This window comes from Miscanthus floridulus, chromosome 2 (assembly GCF_019320115.1).
Source record: "Miscanthus floridulus cultivar M001 chromosome 2, ASM1932011v1, whole genome shotgun sequence".
NCBI lineage: Eukaryota > Viridiplantae > Streptophyta > Magnoliopsida > Poales > Poaceae > Miscanthus > Miscanthus floridulus.
The window spans coordinates 125893442-125904341 of NC_089581.1; the positions used below are offsets into that span (position 1 = coordinate 125893442).

The 10900-nt window shown below is 41.9% G+C and overlaps 1 pseudogene; it reads left to right on the forward strand.

Moving 5' to 3' along the window:
* The first annotated feature begins 447 nt into the window (after positions 1 to 447).
* Positions 448 to 8118, forward strand: LOC136537019 (uncharacterized; annotated as a pseudogene).
* The last annotated feature ends 2782 nt before the right edge of the window (positions 8119 to 10900 follow it).

Genomic DNA, 10900 nt, shown 5'->3' on the forward strand with positions numbered 1-10900 from the left:
CTTTAGGAGGTTGGTATAATCGTACAAATGCACATGCACTAAATTGGCATCTGAACATAACATCGGAAAATGAGAATAGAGAGGGGGAAAAGGGGGACGCTGCTGGTCCACTCACCGTGTGAAAGCCGCCGCTGCAGGAGCGAGCAAGGGCGAAGCGCCGTGAGGGAACGCCGCTGCCACGGGGCTATGCCGCGGCGACTGAGATGAGTCGATGCGGGCCGGAGCCGCTGCGTGGCCGCGCCGCGCCGCCGCGCCTCGGCGACGATGGTGCGGTGCCGGTGCAGAAGCACGCGAGGACGAAGGGGCAGGGGCCATGGGACCTCGCCGCCGTGGCCGAGGCGGGCGGAGCGACCGAGACGGGCGGAGGCGGGCGTGCGCTGCCGAGGAGCCAGACGGCGGTGGGCTAGAGGCGGCGCCATATGGATCGACGCACGCAAGGCCGTCGGGATGGGGAAGGGCGTAGTGGCCACCGTCCGGAGGGGATGGGGAAGGGCGCCGCCACCATGGTCGCGGGGAGCAGGGCCAGCGGCGCGGCGGCTTTGGTGTCGCATCCGGGGATGCATGCCTGTGGCGGGCGCGGGCGGTGGCGGCGCAGCCTTCTGCGGGCGGGCACGGGCGCAGGGTGGGCGCGATAGGGCCGCGGTGGTGGCGCGGCTAGAATCACGGGAGCGGGTTTTGTTTCCTTGGAGCGACGTTTCTTTCCTTGGAAGAAAGACGGATGTAGGGGGCGCGGAGAAAGATCGCACGGGCGGCAGGCAGGACGATGAATGAATGTCGCACCAAAAAGTGTCTACACTTTGTTGTTTTTAGTTGTAGGAGATTGTGCACTGCACCGACGATTTCTTGGAATACGGGTTCAGCTCAGTACAGTATCCGTGAGGCCGAGTAGTTCACCCGAGAAACATGCAGGTTTGGCCCAAAATCATTTTTTCTATTTCTTTTCTCTCTTTTTTTGACAAAGTTGTATATCTCATCGACTATAACTTTGGAATTGGTTATTTGTACAACCGATTTTGTTCAAACAATTAAAAAAAATAGAATTTTAAAATATGAAAACTTAAAACATATATATTATTAGATAAATTTGGATTTGTATTCAGAACAAAAAAATCCAAAAAAGTGTAGATAAATATTTTAATATACATACAAATATTTATCAATAAGGAAATTTAATACATATTTTTTTATAAATATCTAAAAAACTAAAGTACATTTTTGGCCCCTCAACTCTTGTCTTTGTCTAACTTTAGCACATCAACTATCAAAATCGTTTAGTTTTGCCCCCTCCCCCCCCCCCCCCCCCCCCCCCCCGAGGTAGTTCTGAGTGGTTCTTTAGATGCTCTAGCCTCTAGGGTCAAAATTAAACGGTTTTCATAGTTGAGGTGCTAAAGATAGATGATTTAGTAGTTGGAGTTAAAATAAGAAAAAAAAAAGACAAGAGATGAGGGCCAAAAATGGACTTGGTCCATTTTAACTTCTCCTATTGAACTATATCTATATTCTCCCTCTCATATTTTTACATCAAAAGATCATTTGAAATGCAATATGAACTCTTATTTTAAGTCAACTTTAATAAACTCTTAAATGCACCAGGTGCAACAAAGATGGTTGGCGTCAAACCTTTTTTTAATAATAACGTTATGGATGGTTAATAGAAAAATAGGCATAGGAGTTTTTGAATTAACGGTTTTTGCACAATGGCAATGGCGGTAAGTTGCCAACAGTATAGGGACACTTGGATTTCAAAATTCTATTAACATGTTAATTGTGAGATCATTAGAGTTGGTGGCTCCTCTTACCTAATCAGTAAGATAATAGATTTGCATGGGAATTTAATTTTGAAAGGAAAAATTATATAATAGAATTGCATGGGGATTTTTGAATTGAAATTAAAAAAAAACTAGCAGTTTGTCGAAACCAGATCGATCTCATCGAGGTTGAGAGGGATCAAAGAGATCTTATTTCAATGCACTATCATTATCACCAACTCGTCGATGACGCCTGAAATCAAACCCTAGAGGAATAGGTATCAACAAAACCTTAATTTACAAAGGGATCAGGAGTCCCGACTATTCGAGCTACTGGTTACGAGAGAGGAGGGGGCTGAGATGGTGGGGCAGGGGAGGGCTTAGAAACATCCCATTCACCAGAAATCAGGTCAATCAGATCATATAACTTATTTAAGATTGTATGCCCTCTTAAAGTAATAGGTCTTTGTTAGTATTTATTAATGACACTTGTAATTTAGAAAGGATATATATATTAAGGAATCTGCAAGGGCACAGATAATATACCATTGTAGCATTTCACTAAGGAGTATTTCAGGTATCATTATTTATATTTTTACCTCAGGGAAGGACCGGCAAAGAAAATATATTGATAACTCATACTTTTACTTATGATGGACGAATAAACCAACCAACCTTCTACTCTAAACAGGGGTAAATCAAGAGATAGGATATATATATTGAATGATAAATATATGATAAGTGAACACTCATAATACTCCTTATGATAGCAATAGCAAGACTAAGTAGATACAATAGAGAAACTAATTCCTAAGGGATACATTGATTAGTACAATTATACTTAATAATCATGGCTAAAGATTAACTTCATATCTACATATAAGGGATATTACTAAGGAAGATCAAGAACAGAGCCTGTCTTCCTTCGCAACTAGATCCTACTTGACCTACATTTGGGGAGTGGACTACAAAGGACTAAACGAGAATGTCACACTCGTGATCTACCACATGGCCCAGAATATAGGGTGCATCCGCAGGTAAACAACATATAAGCACCACGCTTACACAATGTCGACAACTCACCCCGCACGTGCATAAGAGTGAGCGCTTTGCGAACATATGCATAAACATAATGATAACTCTTGCTATACTAAGCATATAATCAAAATAGACGATGAACATGATAACTAAGAACATGAATAGTATTAAGAACAATGTCATAGCAATTGTAGCAAACATATGAATAATGAAAGATACAAGAGAGGATACAAAAGGCTTTACCAAGCCACACTCTTGATAGAATTAGGAATCCAAGCGAAGCTTGCCTCTCTCTAGATCTAACTTATCTAGCTATGCCTAAATATTTGTGGAGCTATGAGGTTCTTCTTCTTCTTTTGATGATCTCTCTTGATGATGGAGGAGGATTATGCCTCAGGGGAGGTATTAGTGGCTATATATAGGGGGCAACGTCAATCATGGACCCACAGATCAAACCGACCTTGAGTAATGGTGTAGATTTAATCTTTAAGGCGGTGGAGAACCACATTCGAAGGAGGGACCGACATGTGGGGCCCATAGGTTGGCCGACCTGCAGGTGGGGCCGGTCGGCCCCACTTGGCAGCGTCTCGGTCAGTGTTATAGAGTCATTGTAGGGTTGAGATGGCAGACTAGAGGGGGGTGAATAGTCCTTTTTAAAATTAATCATACCGGCTAACCGAAACAAATACGGAATTAAAACTATCATTCTAGCCAAGACTACACCCCTATCTATGTTCTCAAGCACCTTAAAAAGGTCCTAAATAGGCAACAAAGGTGCCGGGCTAGCTAGAGCTCACCTAACAATTCTAGCTTGCAAGGTCACACAAACCTATGTAACTAGTACTCAAGCAACCATGGGAGCTCCTACATAATCTAGTAAGCAAAAGCACAAAACTCCTAAGCTTACTAGCAATGTTCAATAACAAGGCTACACAAGCCAAATTAGAGAGCTCAAATTCATTAGCTACACAAACTAAGCAATACGACAAACAAGGTTACTCAAACCGAATTAGTCACGCAAGGGAGCTACTTCTATGCTACACAAGCAAGAAGGTAACTAGCAAGCTACACAAGCTAACTAATTACAAGAGCAACTACACAAGAACAATGTATATGAATGTAAATACAAGCTTGTGTAAAGGGGATGCAAACTAACGGGAAGACAAGGATGACACGGTGATTTTTATCCTGAGGTTCACTTGGTTGCCACCAAGCTAGCCCCCGTTGTGTCGACTGCTCACTTGGTGGTTCGGCGGCTAATTGGCATCACCCGCTAAGCCCACACGTTGGGCACCGCAAGAACCTACCCTAAAAGTGAGGGTAGCTCAACGAAACGCTCTACTAGTGTTGCTCTTCGTGGCTCCCGCGGGGTGAGCACGGTACCCCTCACAAATCCTTCTCCGAAGCACCGCACAAGCTTCCTTCCGTGTTTCGATGGAGACCACCACCAAGCCATCTAGGAGGTGGCAACATCTAAGAGTAACAAGCACCACCGGCTTGCAACTCGATGACCTAGTGCCACTTGATGCAATTCTCGCAATGCAATCGCACTAGAATCACTCACTCACAATCGGATGCAACCACTATGTGCACAAGTGAGTTAGAGGCTCTCCTAGCACTCCCTAAGCATGGAAACTAAGTCCCAAGTGTGCTAAGCATGTGCCAAGGCCGGCCACACACTCCTTTTATAGCCTCAAGGACTAAAATAGCCGTTACCCCCTTCATCTTGATTTCTGTGCACTGACCAGACTCGCTGACCGAACTCACCCTAGAGTCCAGTCCAGAGTCCGATCACTAAGATGCAACCGTGTAGCCTCACTGTTCGAAGATGACTATTGCTTGCCAACGGCTAGCTCCCGTGCATGCATACTCCTGACCGGACGTGCCTAGGTCCAGCGGCCGGACGCGCCGAGGCCGAGTCCGGTCACCAACGTGTCTCTGCACAACTAACCGGACTCCCCTTTCTCCTATGACCGGACTCAACTTTCCCAGAGTCCGATCACTTCCAGAGAGGTTCCCGTGAGATCATGTGATGAAAAATTGGCTGACATTAAATTGGTAATTGCAAAGTGACTAATATAATGACATAATATAATTGGCTGATAAAATATTGTTGTGGAGCGTATGGTTTCTTTCATAACAATGTAGTCATGGTACCGTTTAATATCGTCATATGAGTGGTGTGGTGTGGACTAATTGAGTCAAGTCATGGACTTGTGCTCGTACGTGGTTTCATATTTATTCATGTGCAGGTGTTGCTTCATGCGGAATGTTGTCGGTGACGGACTGGAACTGGTTCATGTAGAACCGATGTTTCAAGACTAAGTTTAGGAAGGAACTGAGGTCCTATCGGTCAAGGATGTTACGCGGGATGTAAAAGAACAGTGTACGTGAAGATGATCTCGGGAGACGTATGTACAGGCTACGATGTGATGATGATTGGCAGTCACGATACATGGATATGCAAGGAATGCATGGGAGCATGACCGTGAGTGCAGGCAAGGAGATAGACATGCGTGCACATGCATGATGGTGTATGCGTGTGGTGCATGGCCGGTATTGGCGCTTGATAGCCATGCACAGGGGCGGATCTAACGGTGGGGCGGGGGGGGGGGGGGGGGGGGGGGGCGCTCAAGTCAAGCCCTCCCTACCCAAACCGAAACAGTGCAAATTACTGTAGAGCCCTTATGAATTTTTAGGCAAAGTTCTATAGTGTAGGAGGGGCTGAGACTTAAGATCGAGCAGCAGTGTTGTTCAGTCCCCCCTAAAATATTTCCTGGATTCGCCGCTGGCCATGCATGCATGCTTGGGCTGTTGTGGAGCTTTGTTTTTTTGCTGTAGATGCTGCCAACGTTGGCTTCTAAGGAAAATGAAAGAGGATGCTGCCGAAGGGAGATGCTGCCAATGTATGAGTACGAAGAAAGCTGCCAATGCATGAGTATGAAGAAAGGAGAGGAGTTTTGCGCTAGCTTCCAGAGATGCTGCCAACGTTGGCCTCTAGCACAAATGAAAGGAGATGCTGGCAACGGTTGGCTTCTAGCATCAAGGGAGATGCTGCCAATTTGGACTTGGCTGTGTAGCCAGAAGGCCAAGGGCCGGTTCGGACTTGGCTCTGGGAAATAAAAGAGGATGCCTAGGTGCTCTTGCTGGTGTGTAAAAAAGAGAGCGACGAGCAGGAAGGCAGTTGCAGTGGCGGCTGTTTTAGGGCTTAGGGATTTGAGAGAAATCCTTGTGAGGATGCTTGTGTGATGCATCTTGTAAACATTCTAGAGTAATAAAGATCAATGTTTGCAAACTGATCCGCTGGTATTAGGCTTGGTAGTATAACAGTTTGTCATCTTTGTCCTGGTTGAATATTTATAGCAACTATGTGTGCCGAGTAAAATTATTAGTCTGTGCGTTATATGTTTTAGAGCTCTTCTTTGCTTGTGCTATAAACACAAATGGGTTAAAAGTATAAATTTCCGTCTTAGCACAGCAGCAGTCCTCCAGTTTGATTCTATCTCAATTAAGGACTATGAAGTTGCTTATAATTTTTGCTAATTAATTTTCGTCAATACCTGACACAGCGTACTTGTTATTTTTGTATCTCAAGCTCTTGACCTCTGTTTGACGTGATTCCAGTTGGGTTAGCTCAAGAATTTCATCTAATTTAATCTGTAAGAATTTGAAGTCAATTAGAGCTATGAATTTCTGTCAAGAATATTTTAGTGAAGGCGTTGTGTTCTGCCTGGAATAGTAAACTTGAATAGGCCTTAGTTCATAGGGCGAAGTGTTAAATTTTATTTTTGACTTCCGCAATCATTCACCCCTCCCCTCTGATTGCCTATTTTAGTGTGAATCGATCCTACAAGTGGTACCAGAGCGGGTTATCTTTCTAATCAGACTTAACCGCTGATTAGAAAACATGTCTGCGAATAAATATTTCACAAAACCTTGTGTTTTCGATGGTGTTGATTTTCAGTTCTGAAAGGCAAAGATGGTGGCATATATTCAAGCACAGGGCTTTGCAATTTGGGAAAAGGTTTACAAGCCTTATCAAGTTCCTGAGAATGATGCCGTGACTGCACAAAACATGCCACAAGTTGAGGCGAATAGCAAGGCACGGAATATTATCATTCAAGGGCTTGGAAGAAGTGACTTTGACCATGTAGTACATCTCAAATCGGCATATGAGGTATGGAAATCACTTTGTGATTATCACGAGGGTTCATCTACCATAAATGAAGTACGCCAAGATATGTATGAGAAAGAACATATGCGTTTTTAAATGAAACTTGATGAATCACTTGATGATTTCTTTGCACGCTTTAATAAGATTCTTAGCAATTTGCATGGTGTTAATGTTACTTTTACTGATGCTGAAAATGCTCGACAATTACTAGGAGCTTTAGACATGTCTATATGGGAAATGAAAGTTACTTCTATTAGAGAATCCACAGTCATGAGTACTCTTACTTTAGATGTGCTTTACTCTAAATTGAAAACTCATGAATTAGATGTTCTTGCTAGGAAGCATGGTTCAAAATCAGTTGCTCTAACTTCACGATCTAGCAAGTCACATGATGATAATTCCTCTACTAGCTATGCCTTGTCTTTATTGTCATCACTAACCGATGAATAGATAGAAGAACTCCCAGAATATGAATTGTCACTTCTCTCTACTCGTTTCACACGAGCTTTGTATAATGTAAGATCAAGAAAAAGAGGAAATAGTGGCCCTCCAAAGTGCTTCGAGTGTGGTGATTCAAATCATATTCATCCTCACTGCCCAAAGTACTTGTTGAGAATAGCAAGGGAAAAAAAGGAGAAGGAAGAACCTGTAAAAAGGAAGCACACTTTTAAGGAGAACAAGAAGAAGAAGGGTCACTCAAATCACAAGGTGGTTCACCGTGTTCTTTCCGCTCTTGAGCAAGTAAACTTGAGCGATGTGGACACTGATAGTGAGGAAGATGCAACCCCCAAAACTAAACAAGACTTGATTGGGTTGTGTCTCATGGCAAGCAGCAAAAGTTCCACCGATGATGGCGACTTTGAAAGTGATGAGAACAATGAGGTAGAACCTTCTTATGATGATTTATTAAAAGCTGTTGCTAAACTTGGCACATTGCTAGAAAAGAGAAATAAAAAGATTGCTAAACATGACATCTTAATTGAATCTTTACATACTGAAAATGCTAGGCTTAAAAGTCTAATTCCTGCTGATGATTCATGCAAACAATGTGATATTGTCTATGCTGAATATACTTCCCTGAGAGATGTGCATGCGTCCACACTAGAGCAGCTTAAGGCAGAAAAGGATAAAAATAAAAAAACATGTTTGTGCTACTAAACAAACTTTCTATGAAAAATGTAAAATCCTTGAATTAAAATTGAAAGATGCTATGGCAAGAATTGAACAGTTAAAAAATGACTTTCTCCACTCACGTGATTCTTTCTTGCTCAAATTGCCACAAACAAAAGAAGCAAACGTATAGTGAGTGTGAAAACGGTACCACTCTTTTAAAATGAATTGATTATTTGCAAGGAAAAATAGGTACAAAAAGTTTGAACCAAATTTTGGATCAAAAGACTAGCTCTTTAAAATATAAAACTGGTTTAGGTTTTGATCCTTATGCTCACTCAAAGACTCATGCACCAACTGTTGTTAAATCACTTTGCAATGGAAGATTTGAGGTTACAAATGAGACTAAGAAGATGGTTTTTAAATCTGCTGGAATTATGTTATCTACTAACACAATGAATGCAAATGTAGCTTCTACATCAAAAGTTAAACATAAAGTTAAGTACACTTGCACCCATTGTGGTAGGGATGGACATTTTGTGCAATTTTGTTTTAAGTTAGCCACCAAACAAATGAAAGAAAAATTTAATGCTTCATCTAATGTGAGAGTGGCATGTTCCTTCATGACTAAAAACATGAGTAATGCTCAAAGTGAGTTCTTCAATAAAAATACTCGTGTTGCATCTATTTTTTCTCATCGTGTGTCTCAGTACTGGATTCCAAAATATCTTTTGTCTAACCCCGGTGCTGAGACCTCGACATGTGCTGTTTTTGTGTAGGCATCTCGTGCAAGGAAGGAGAACATATGGTTAGTAGATTCTGGATGTTCACGTCACATGTCCGATGATAAAAATTGGTTCTCCTCCCTCACATATACATCTCGAGGTGAAAAAGTGACTTTTGGAGATGCTTCTACTACTGCTGTTGTAGCAAAAGGTACAGTAAAGGTAAAAGAAAACTTCATGTTTAAGGATGTGGCTCTTGTGGAAAACTTAAAATATAATTTGCTTTCTGTTTCTCAAATGATTGATGAAAATTTAAAAGTGTGCTTTAAGAAAGGTGAATGTAAAGTGTTAGATGCTTCAGGTGACCTTGTTTTTAAAATATCACGTTTTGGGAGAGTCTTCAAGGCTGATTTTGATGTTTCACATGACGCTAAGGTTAGATGTCTAGTTGCCAATACATCAAATGATTTATTCTTTTGGCATCGTAGACTAGGACATGTTGGTTTTGACCATCTCACACGTGTTAGTGGTATGGATCTCATACATGGTTTGCCTAAGCTTAAAGGTGATAGCAATTTAGTGTGCTCTCCTTGTAGACATGGTAAGATGTGTGCAGGTTCCCATCCACCTCATACTACAGTTATGACAAATGCACCTGGACAACTTTTGCATCTTGATACGGTTGGGCCATCGAGGGTTCAATCCTTTGGAGGTAAATGGTATGTGCTTGCCATTGTTGATGATTTCTCTGGATACACTTGGGTTTATTTTCTAGAATCTAAAGATGAGGCTTTTGGTCATTTTAGAAGTCTTGTCCTTAGATTATCTATTAATCTTCTAGGAGCACTTAGAGCAATTAGAAGCGATAATGGAGCAGAATTTAAGAATGCTTCTTTTGATCTCTTTTGTGCTAAAAAGGGAATTGAACACCAATTTTCTTCTCCATATTTACCACAACAAAATGGTGTGGTTGAGAGAAAAAATAGGACCTTGGTTGAGATGGCAAGGACAATGCTAGATGAATATCAGACTCCTAGGAAATTTTGGGCTGATGCTGTATCTACTGCATGCTATGTCTCCAACCGTGTGTTTTTTAGATCAAAACTAGGTAAAACTACTTATGAGCTACGGTTTGGACATAGACCTAGCGTAACTCATTTTAGAATTTTTGGATGCAAATGTTTTGTGCTAAAATCTAGAAATCTTGACAAATTTGAACCTAGATCATCAGATGGAATTTTTCTTGGTTAACTTGCTCATTCACGTGGTTATTGTGTGCTTGTTTTGGAGGCTAACAAAATAATAGAAACCTGTGAAGTTACTTTTGATGAGGCTAGTCCAGGAATTAGCCCAAGTATTGCAGGTACAAATACATATGTTCAGGGGGAAAACATATTTGTAGATGAAGAGGAGGAGGAAGAAGAAAAATGTGACTCCTACTATTCCTCCAGTAGCTTCTGCAATGCCTTCCTCCACTATAATTTCAGATGGTCTTCAAATTACTTCATCGATGCAACCTGAAAGTGATCAAGAAGGAGCTTCTGACTTTACTGCTCCTCGACACATTTAGAAAATGCACCCACCTGAACAAATGATTGGAAATCTTAACGAGCGAGTTACACGGTCCAGGTATAATGATTCAGAATTTCATGCCTATGCTGCTTTTGTTGCTTCTTTTGAACCCAAAGATGTATCACATGCATTAACTGATGAATCTTGGATCAATGCCATGCATGAGGAATTAGAAAATTTTGATCCAAAGCATAATGGATCAGTACAGAATTCCAATCCAGGAACCATCATATAGTTCGGAGCACACCGAAAAACCTTTTTCCCTTCTCCAAGTTGATCCAATTCAACTCCAACAACTTCTCCTTTGCAAATGTGCCAACACCACCAAGTGTACACCACCATGTGCAAGTGTGTTAGCATTTCACAAACATTTTTTCAAAGGATTAGTCGCTCATTTTGCCACGCCACTCGATCCTAGCAACGATGCAAAATTAGATCACTCGAGTGGCACTAGATGACCGATATGCAAACAAGTTTGCCCCTCTTTATAGTATTGCCATCTATCCTAAACCCGGTCATAAACTTCTTTACTC